The following is an 11,809-nucleotide window of genomic DNA, read 5'->3' as shown; positions in this document are numbered from 1 at the left end:
CTACAAGGAAGTATATATAGATGTATGGTACACATAAAATCATCACCCTATACACATATATAGACAGTCCATATGTTATAAATATAGTACCCATGTGTGTATATGTGTGAATGTGTATAGAGAAAGGGAAAGGAAAAAAGTCACTCAAATGCTTAACACCAAATAAATAAATTAGGGCCATGGAATACTACACATTTTAAAAACTGAGATGGAACTACATGGTCATGGAAGGATGTATGAGATTTACTATCAAATGCACCAAAGCAAGTTACTGAGTTCTGCCTGATGCCATGTGTGGGCCGCTGTTCTCACACACGTGTACAATATCTTTGGAATGATACATAAGAAACCATTAGCATTTTTTAGTTTGGAAAAGTAAACAAGAGGGGTATTTTTGTTTTTTCTCTTTATATCTGCCAGTCCTAAAAAATAAGTTAAAAGGTATCACTTTTCTCATCAAGGAAGATGAATAAAAGCAAGGTCTGCAACAGAAGGTCTCCCAGTAAGCGTAACAAAAGATGGTACATTTCTGGGAATCTGAATTTGAGTCCTGCTTCTGGCATGGAGTATCAGACATTCCTGGACAAAGCTAGCTCCTTTGTAGGGAGGTTCTTCCCTGATCATTTGTTACCTACCTACCTCTCCTGATTTCTTTTCCCACTTCCCACCATGGCTAACAGACTCCTTCCTATTTCTTTTCTTTTTTTTTTTTAAGATTTTATTTATTTATTCATGAGACACAGAGAGAGAGAGAGGGAGAGACATGGGCAGAGGGAGAAGCAGGCTCCACGTGGGGAGCCTGACATGGTACTCAACCCCAGGACTCGAGGATCACAACTTGAGCCAGCCACTCAACCACTGAACCACCCAGGTGCCCAACTCCTGTTTCTGCACTATTAACTCCTTTTGCCTATGCTCCTACCTGTCCTGCCTGGATGCCATCCACCAAGTCATTGGCCTGACTAAGCATGGATGTCATCACCCCAAAGCAGCCAGAGAACCCTCCTATGTACTCCCAGCACACCCACTACAGTCTCCCCCATCCCAGGGGCATCGCTTATACCTGGCCTGCTCCCCCACTGAACTCAGCTCCTACAGGCTAGCAATTGTGGCTGACCAAACTTTGTGCCTGGTCTTGAGTACACTTTAGTAAGGGCACACTTCCACTTGCCCCAGCCACCTTCCTTTTAAAGTGAGGAGGCTGAGTTATATTTAGCTTAATTCAGCAAGTATACACCAATACCTATACTATCCCAGCTTGGCTCTAGAAAGGGCAGAGAAATGGGTTTGGCCCTCTAGTGGGAAGGATGGTCTAAGGTCCCCTAAAATTCAGCCTTCTGGTTCTCATAACTAGAATTTAAAAGAGATGAGTTGGATTTGTGGCTCTCCCCTGACTTGCTGAATGATCCTAGGAATATTTGTACTACCTACATGGGGAAGTTCCTGGCAGGAACCACACTGAATAAGGCACCCATGACCTCACCAAGGTGTGGAGGAGGGGACTGGTATTTTCCCTGATATGCAATACACTGTGATAGGGTCTCCTGCTCTCTAATCATGCAATCTGCATAATTTATCCTTTTAAAATGAGCCACAATCCCCAGAGAGTGCTTCCCTATTGATATCAAATGTAAGAGCGTATTTTTAAGGACAAAGCAGCATCACAGCTATACATTAACCTACACAAAATAAATCCATTTCCAAGTTAAGCACGGCCCTAAAAATTCACTAATGGAGCTCAGTGTAGTTTGTGCGTGAGATGTGCAGTCAGGAATCATGCATAATGTAATAGTGCAAATGCTAAAAGCAGCTCCCACAAACTAATTTAATCTTGGTTTAATGGACATAGGAGAACTGATCTTCAAAAGACACTGCCAATGAGATTGTTGGGGGCCTCTCAGCAGCCCGACAGCAAGCTCCAATATTAGCTTTTGGTTAGATTCCCCTTTCAACTAGTGCATATTAAAGGCAATCCAATATTGTCATTGAAATTATAAATAACTTATGTCAACTTTCATGGACTACATAATATAGATGTTGCCATGCATTTGCATAGATCTCTGAAATTGAAATTTTGCTCTCCGTACCTTCCAGTTCATGTGTGACTACCTCGGTCGAGAGAATCTTTTATGTTCTGGAAGATCAGAAAGCTAAGTGGTATTCAGAGCCTCCAGGCCACTCCAGAGAGATAGTGTCTGAATAAAGACCGAGGATATGGAAGCCTGTGTACAATCAAAGGGATTGGAATCACACTGCTGTAGTTTGTCTCCCAGGGACCCCCAAAAACCCTAAATATGCACCTCCCACCTGACATGATTAGAAGAAGATTTGCCCCTGTAAAAACGTGTGTGTGTGTGTACACGAGCGTGTGCGTGCACATACACACACTCCCTTACCGATGTGAGCCAGATTTATATCAGATGACCATAAAATCTTGCTAAGTAGGGACGCCTGGGTGGCTTAGCAGTTGAGTGCCTGCCTTTGGCCCAGGGTGTGATCCTAGGGTCCTGGGATCAAGTCCCACATCAGGTTTCCTGCATGGAGCCTGCTTCTCTCTCTGCCTATGTCTCTGCCTCTCTCTGTGTGTGTCTTTCATGAATAAATAAATAAATCTTTTTAAAAATCTTGCTAATTGTCAAATATCCAAATTTAAGAACTTCCCAGTGAATCCAGTTCAAGTCACATATTTTCTTGTAAATGAATGTCTCAAATTGACTGTGGACTTTTAGAGCTGGCTGAAGGAGAAAACATAGTGAAGGTGCTCTTGGTGAGTGAAAAAGTGATAGCAGAGAATGGCTTTTGAAAATGGGAGGGTAGGTATAGAGAGGAGGAGTTGATAATAGAATTTTACAAGTCAAGGGAAATTTGATGAAATAAATAGAGGTTAAATAATGTTACCTAGAGTTAGAGGGACAACCAATGGAACGTAATAATATAAATCTCAAACACTGGGAGGAGGAAACAAAGAAGAATGGTCGATATGGGTGAGCTTACTCCTCATCTTCCATATTGAGAGTTAATAGATATTGACTGAGTGATAAATGAAGAAATGAAGTTATGGAAATAGTCACCCAAATAACAAAAAAACCCTCAGAAGCATTAAGTAGATTTTGCCTTTAGAGTATAGGAAGGGAGGTGGTGAGGGTGCTTTTCTTGTGTTTCTGCATTATTTCATTTGTTACAATGCTTACACTATAATTTGAGTTAAAAAAAATTTAAGTAGGTGCTTCTGGAAAGCTGTGCTGGGAGTAGGGAAGGATAGAAGAAGGCAATGCTGCTTTTCCTCGGAAGCAGCCAGACCATTTGTGTAAAATCATGAGTACGTGTAGTATGACACATTCTTATTTCTACGTGCAATTGTAAAACAATTGAGAATTTATGCAGTAAACTGTGAATACCTCTAGAGCAACAGTATCCCAAATACTTGCTATAATAGAAATGATCTGGTTTTACATTGTTTAATACAGTAGCCACTAACCACACATGCCAGTTGAGCACTTGAAATATGGCACTGGATTTTCATTCTCCTTCATTTTAATTAAATAAATGTAAATGTCAACATGTAGCTAGTGAATACCAGATTGGGTAGCACAGCTAGAGAATCATATGGAGGTGTGAAAGACTTTCTTTTTATTACTTTCTATATTTCTGTATTATTCGAAATTCTTGCAATAGGAATATGATACTTTCATGATTTAAAAACCTCAAAGCTTTAACATTTGAAACAAAAATGAAAAGCAAGCAAAAGGAAACAGACGTAAAGTGATGCGTTGGCAAAAAAAAAAAAAAAAAAAAAAAAAGAATCCTACAAGACGGATTAAAATATTCCAAGAAAAACGGTTAAATAGGTAAATAAATACATATTCTCTGGGACACCTTCTACCTCCAAACTTCCACACAAGCCTCCAGAGCAAACATCCTTGCGTCATCTCCTTATACTACAAGCACTTAGGTTTCTATGCTCTCTGCTCTGCTAAGTTAATTATTCCACTTTGTTCTGCTTTCAATCTTTCAAAAATGCCTTGACATCTCTCCTCTGTGAACACTCCTCTCCCACTCTTTGTCTATGTCGGTATAGATCTAGATCCGGATAGATAGACAGATTGATGCGTAGGTTTTATTTCTTTACTCTCTTGTGAACGATGTATAAGTACACTTGCATTCTATTTGTTGTATTTACTCTGACCCAAGGGGAAGAAATCAACCAATAATGAGCGGCAATATGATCTAGATCATCTAACCCCTAATCTGATCCCTTTCCATTCATCAAGCTGCTCCACCATCTGGAATCTAATCGTCTCTCAATTATCAGGCAAAACATTGACTCTGCCACTTTTTTAGCTGCCGAACCTCGATTGGTTACTTAAGCTCAGTTTCTTCACCTATAAAACTGACATAATAATTGAACTGACCTCACTGAATTGTAGCGAGGGTGAGATATAGTGCAGAAAGTGCTCAGCACAGATGTGCCAAATGGAGAGTACTCCATAAATGGTAGCTGTTGGTATTTTAGATATAACAAAGTTCTAATAATTCTCTGCTTGTATGAGGCAAGATATTTCTAGTCTTCTGGCTCTTAAACTATGAATCCATCTCTTTTGTGGCATGTCAAGACAATTGGAGGTACAATTACTTTTAGAGAAATGTCAGGTGATACTAGGTAGATAAATACTGTGTTGGTAGGTAGTGTTTTTCCATGCAAAATGATTTACATAAGCAAGTAGAGGCCTGTTTTATGGCGCAGCTCATCTCCTCATATAAGAGTAGATACAGGCAGGCTGAAGAAATTGTATCCATTACACATGGGGTGAGGCCTTAGAAGACTCCCTATCCTCATCTAAACTTGAAGGCCATTTCCAAAGTTCCTCCTATTCCTCGTCTTCCTCTTAATTTTTAATTCTTTTGGAAATAACTTTCTTCCTATTATAAAGGTAACATACATGTCGGAAAGAATTCAAAAAATAAGAGTAAAAATAAATGTCACTTATGATCTTACCATCTAAAATCACCCAAGTATAATCTGTTAAAATTTTGATGTGTAAAAAACTGGAATCTGGAATGGATATACACATATATGTCAATCTAAATCAACTGAAGTCCAAATAAATGTGCATAAAATATAATATGTACGCAAATAGATGTAGAATTCAATCAATTGTAATTCTAAATTCTAAAAATGGAACATAGAAAAAATAAAAATAGGTGAAAAGAGAACATAGACAATATACAATTTCATAAAGACATAAATAGGATCATATAGTTCATAATGATTTAAAATACCCTTTATGTACTATGGATCTTCCTGTGTCAGTAGGTTTACATATGTATCTTTTTTTTCCCCTGAAGATGCATTCTTTATTTGATACAAAAAATAAACCCTTCAACCTGTAGAGTGTCACTTATTTTCATATTGCAGAGCAAACTTACAGAATAGGAATCTATTACCAACTCCAAGGATATCACATATGCTTTAGAAAAAGTCATTGTTATTTGGATTCCAACAAAGATCACTGTGGAAGAAGTAACTAATTCTCTCTCCCTCTCCTGATTTGTCCATAATTTTACCAAAACATCACTAGGAAAGCTACTAGTTGGGATGTCACATAATTATGCCAGAATCTGGTAAGGGTAGTGCAACCGGTCATCTGAGTCCAGTTAAATTACAAAATCATGACCTTTATTGTCCTTCTCTCCTGGTTCTGGAGTAGGAAGCCTCTACTTTATAGCCCCATGGGCCAGCTATAGGCTTATGTTATAACGCGTAGGTTCCTTCTGGTTATACTTGAAAAGAAAGCCATTGAATTCTTGAGGGTCTGACCCTAGAAAGGAGCAAGCTAGGAAGCAGACAGCTGATCTGGATTTACTTAGATGGAAAACATTTATGCAAGGAGTCCAGTTGATAGGCTGTTAACATCGAAATAACCAAGCCTGTACGGGTTAACAAGTTGAGTCGGCTAATCAGGATATCATCCCTAGATCTGTAAGTGACACATCTGCAGTTCTCGCTGTAAAGTTGCAGCTCCATCAGCTATGATTATCTTCTTTGATTTTAATGCCCATCAATCTTTACCAGCTGTAGCAGCCACTGCTTGATAAAACTTTGCCACGAAGCCTGCCTCTCTGACCTCTGGCTGCCTGACAAATTCATCGTGCTGCTGCTCAGCCCAACCTCTAAAGCCTGATCCCAAGGACGTAGCTGGCACTCAACGATACAAGGTGGTCAATTTGCTCCAGACACACTAAGCTGCTCCAGACCTTCCAGCGGTGGCTATAATTTTCCTGGCACTGACTTAACTACCAGGTCCTGTAAGAAACAGTCAATCTAAAAAAAAAAAAAAAAAAAAAAAAAAAAAAGAAACAGTCAATCTGGGGACCTGACCAACTGGTAAACCAGTGAAGAATGCACTTCGTAAAAAAAAAAAAAAGAATGCACTTCGTCTCCTGAGAAGTGATGTAAGACGTTGGGAGAGGGGAAGAGTTGGTAATACTGTCTGGTACTGAGGGTAAGGGAGAAGAGAAGGAGAGTGGCATTGAAGAGCAAGATGATTCCAGTGACATCCTTCCTTTCTTCTCACAGGGCACCTGGGGACTGTCACAAAAGTGTTAAACTCCAACTCTTGGTGCTTCTTCCATGTTTCCGGAAAACTCTCTATATATGCATCATTTTAAATTAATATACTATTCTCATATATACTGCATATATATTTTTTAATCAATCTTCTCTGACATTTAGTTGTTTCTTGCTATGGATTTGGTCTGTTTTTGCAATTTAAGCTTTTTTGATGATAAAAATCATCTTTATGAAATCACTTGGTGAAAGATGAGCACTTTTTTAAAGATTTTTTTATTTATTATTCACTAGAGACACACACAGAGAGAGAGGCAGAGACACAAGCAGAGGGAGAAGCAGGCTCCATGCAGGGAGCCTGATGTGGGACTCGATCTCAGGACTCTGGGATCATGCCCTGAACCAAAAGCAGACTCTCAACCACTGAGCCACCCAGGCATCCCAAGATGAGCACATTTTTAAGGCTCTTGATAGTTAACACCAGAATCCTTAGAAGTGCAGCAAGTTGCCCTTTCCTGCGAGGTCATGAGAGCTCCACTTCTCCATTCTCAAACCCACATTGGGTGTCTGTCATCAGTCATCTTACTTTGGCCAATCTGATGGGTGGAAAAAGAATATGTGCTGCTTCCCTCAATTTTGATTCATTTCAATTTGATTATTTTCATTAGTGGGAGTGGATATCTTCTCACATGTATAGTGGTAATTTCTATTTCTTCTTTTTTTGTGAAGGACTTCAGCATTATTCTCCATCTTGGGGAGGTGAGGCAAGAAATGCCCTGCACACCTCTACACTGACCTATTACTCTACTGCCTGTTTCTTAAGGCTAGCCAAAGGGACTCCACAACCACGCAATCTTTTCTGGAATGTCTCAGCCACAAGTAACCTCAGCTAACTTCTCAGAGGCCCTTTTGTAAAACTATCCTTGTGGCTTTACCATTTTACCTTGTTCTATGGTTATATACATCACCATCCTTCTTCTTCTCACTTCCTTTTCCTATTCAGCCAAAATGCTGAAGAAGAGAACAGAACAGTCAGAAGAGTGCATGCCATTTAAATACATATTTACTGTGTCTTTATTGGTAGCAAAGTAGATATAATTATAGACACTACCACTTATTGACTTATGTATTAGGCCCAGATCTGCCATGTGCAGTAACAAAATAACACTGAATGTCAGCAATTAAACCCAACCCAACATAGGACCAGTGGCCTTTCTTCATCTTGTAACTCTGCTGTCTGAAACACATCAATTCCAAGGTTTTCTTGACAGGGAAGGAGAAAAATGAGGGAGGCACACAGGCAGTTAAATATCTTGGCTTAGAAATGACATGCACGTCTTCTCTAACAGTCCATTGGCCAGAAACTAGTGATTTGGTCCCTATCCGATTGCAAAGACGACTGAGAAACCAAAGGAGCACAGGGATACTTAGTGAGCATTACCTGTCTCTGCCATAATAAGCTTCAATGTTTCAGGAATTTCATAAGCATAAACTCGCATGTACCTATAATCTAGGTAATTATAATTATCTCAGTCTTCTACCTGACAACAGGAAGTTCAGAGAGGTTAAGCAACTTGCCTAGGATCACTCTGCCAATAAGTGGTAGAGCTGGGATTTAAGCCCCATCAGTACGATTTTGAACTCCCTACTCTTAAGGAGTAGATTATGAAAATTTTATTTAGTAAGTTGCATGAAGAGAAGCTCCAGATAGAAAAAAAAATGTGTGAGGTCTTAGGCCCTACATGGGTGAGTGATCTCTTCCCGACAGAAACGCAGTGCGTAGCTTCTCTGCACATAGTCTGTACCTACCCACAGACTGAGTGGAAAGGTCCAAACCAGACTGTGTATTGAAAAAAAATAATAAATCATGATTCTTATTCTTTTAGGAAACTGTGTATTCATCTCCTGATAGCAACTAAAGTGAAAATGGCTGAGAGCAATAAAAATCCATTTTGCTATTTAGTACAGTTTGTCAGACTAGAGAAATGGGATTGAATTTCAAAGCCACAGGCAAGCTGGCTGCAATCTGTGGCTACACAGTTGATGGGTTTTTTTCTTCTTTATTTACAACTCTTTTGATAAGCCTTCAGCAAGTTACATAGGTTGTTCTAGTTGTATCTCGTTTGACTGGATTAGAATACTTGATGACAGTTTGGATAAGTTTGAGGCAGATGGTTCTTGACATTTTTCATGGCATCAGTTACAAACCATGCAAGAAACTCTTTCATCCTTTGTTTATCCTTCACTTAGAAGCCACTATAGTAGATCGTTAAACTTTCATTTTTCACAGTGCTGATTAAGGCATACTACAAGGCAGATGTTATTCCGTACCATTTTTAACAATTTACATTTAGCACCAAAGCTGGCTTTGTACTTGTTCCAGTGGATCAATTCACTTTTTTAAAACTTCAAGGTCAATCTCTGAAATACTGTGACTTCCTTAACAATCAAATGTTTCGTAAACTTCTCTTGGTTACAGAAGCCCTGCTACTATTCCATTTATGTGTATTTGCTAGTCAACACACACACGATGATTCAATAGTTCTCTTCCTCAACAGAGTAAGAGCATTATTCAAGAGGCAGTGCACAAAACAAAGGGTCTTTAAAAAAAAAAGAATCAGAATATAACCTATCAGAATTTCTTAATTTTTCCAAAGCAGTTCTAGAATCAGAAAAGGTCAATAGTCCTGAAACACTAGAGTCATTGCACCTCATACCTGAGATGCAGAACAAAGAGTAAGAAGTATTTCTCTTTCCTTTCTCATGGTTTAGTGATTTAGTAAATTAACACACTATTTAGTTCAACCTAAGAGAAATAAGAGGATACAAGCATCTTTAGATATTGACAAATAGGCTTATTTAACACAAACTGTAACAAAATTTGAATGTACCTTAGGAAGGCACAGCCTTTCACTTTTTCTTTCCTTCTAGAATAATTTCAAAGTAGATTCTGTTTATAAACAAAAGGTATCCTGCTCAGGAAAAAAAAAAAAAAAACGTGTGTGGAAAATCCTGAAGACAGTCCACATAAAATATGCTGAAATGTATTCCTCACTTATTGGAGAAAAAAAAAAAACACTTGAGACAGGATGAAGAGTCATGCAAGGTGGAGTGCTATTTCTTCAAAAAGGAAACAGAACCACAACATAATGACAAATGAGTAAACAGTAGTATCCATGACCTTCATTCTACCGCTGGCAGAACCAATGCACAAACAAACAACTTTAAGGGCTAAATGGGACCTTGAAAGATCATCCAGTCTAGCCTTTGCATTAAAATAATAGGAAACCTAAACTCCTTCCCTCCTCTTACCTGCAAGGGCAAGAGGTGAGGATGTGCACTGCAAATAATGTGATTTGTAGAAATAGTATTTCCAGAGCTTTAGATCAATGTCTTCGTGTAACGCAAAGTAACTATCATCCGAACAACCTGTTGGCTAATGAGCCTCATTTAATGCAGAATCTGGAAGCTGTAATAAACAAAGGAGGACTGATGAAGATTTGCATATGAGTAGGCAAGGGAATCTGCACAGATCAAGTGCACTTAGAAAAGTGTTTCTCTTCCTTTGTGTATGTGTGTGTGTGTGTGTGTGTGTGTGTGTGTATGTTTTAGAGAGGAAGAGGGAGACAGAGGAGAGAGGAGAGAAGCAGAGGGTGAGGGAGAGAGAATCTCAAGCCGACTCCATGTCTAGTGCAGAGCCTGATCTCATAACCCTGGAATCATGACCTTAGCCAAAATCAGGAGTCAGGCACTTAACCAACTGAGTCACCCAGGCGCCCCTTTCTTATTGTGTTTTCTTGCAAAATAGTATTTACGTTTGCTGGTGTGTAGTTGTGAAAATCAGTAATGAAAAACCTCACTAAAAACTGACCTGGCGATCTCTGCAGGGAGCACTTTCCTACCTTCCACCTACAGTCAATTGCAGACCCAATAGGAAGAGATGGACATGACCTTACAGGGACTTGACCTTGCATGTGGATACTACTGTGCTATTAGTGGGAGGAAGAGATGATTTCCACATCCTACCCTCACCACCCCCTCCCCCACCACAACAGCTCCACCAGTGAAAAGCCACTACTCTGAATTTTGAATTCCCAGTTTACTGCAATGGACTTGTAGTTCATAATACCCTTCCAAGCTTACCCCTTTTCTCTTGAAAAAAGAGTGCCTCTTCTTTGTTTCCTGGATTTGCCTGTGGTTTTGTCCTGGGTCGCAATTCTCTTTTATTGCTAAATAAACCCGTCTTTTGCTGGTAAATAACTGGCAGTGTCTATACTTAAGGTTAACAAGTTACAGTTTCGGGGATCCCTGGGTGGCTCAGCGGTTTGGCGCCTGCCTTTGGCCTGGAGCATAATCCTGGAGTCCCAGGATCGAGTCCCACATCAGGCTCCCAGGATGGAGCCTGCTTCTCCCTCTGCCTCTCTCTCTCTCTATCATGAATAAAATAAAATCTTAAAAAAAAAAACACCAAACAAGTACAGTTTTTCATTTACATTAACCTCCCAATAAACAATTGAAAAGAGGTTGTATAGAGAATAAGGGAAGCAGAAATAGGGGAGCTCTTTTAATATACGTATTGTTATTATTCAGATATCACAAGGCCACAGATCAGAAGAAATTGCCATTTAAAAGATAATTTTGTGGGGCACCTGGGTGGCTCAGTTAGTTGAGTAGCTAACTCTTGATTTTGGCTCAGGTCATGATCTAAGGGTCCTGGGATTGAGCCTGCATGGGGCTCTGTGCTCAGCAGGGAGTCTACCTAAGATTCTCCAGCCCTCTCTCTCTGCCCCTTACCCCCACTGGCTTGTGCATGCATGTGAACGCATCCTCTCTTTCTCTCTCTCTCTCTCTCTCTCTTTCTCTCTCAAATAAATAAAGAAAATCTTAAAAAAAAAAAAAAAAGAAAGAAAGAAAGGATAATTTTGTTATACTAACAAGTTCCAAGAGGAGGGAGACCCAGTACTGGGAATAGTGAAGAGCAAGTAGGGAAGCACCAGGTTGGTCAGGAGGCAGGGGAAACTGTGCACAGGAGCCTTTATTGTGGTTTCTGAGGGAAGAAATAAGTGAGGCTGAGTAAGGCATCTTGGGATTGACTAGTTTTCCTCATTTCTGGGGCATAGGGCTGCTAGTGGTTTGGTATCTGGCTCTGGGGTGATTACGGCAGAGACATAGTGGCCTAAAGAATGAAAGCCTCATAAAGGAGGTGGTTGGGGGTGGGGGTTCTAGATGGGTTGGTCTGTG

At 39.8% G+C, this 11,809-nt stretch overlaps 1 pseudogene; it reads right to left on the bottom strand.

Annotated features, from left to right (window-relative positions):
- Window positions 1-6,059: 6,059 nt before the first annotated feature.
- Window positions 6,060-6,558, bottom strand: LOC121496893 (annotated as a pseudogene).
- Window positions 6,559-11,809: the final 5,251 nt, after the last annotated feature.

Source organism: Vulpes lagopus, chromosome 8 (genome assembly GCF_018345385.1).
Source record: "Vulpes lagopus strain Blue_001 chromosome 8, ASM1834538v1, whole genome shotgun sequence".
Lineage (NCBI taxonomy): Eukaryota > Metazoa > Chordata > Mammalia > Carnivora > Canidae > Vulpes > Vulpes lagopus.
The sequence above is the reverse complement of the archived record's forward strand: the minus strand, read 5'-3'. Positions and strand labels throughout refer to the sequence as shown.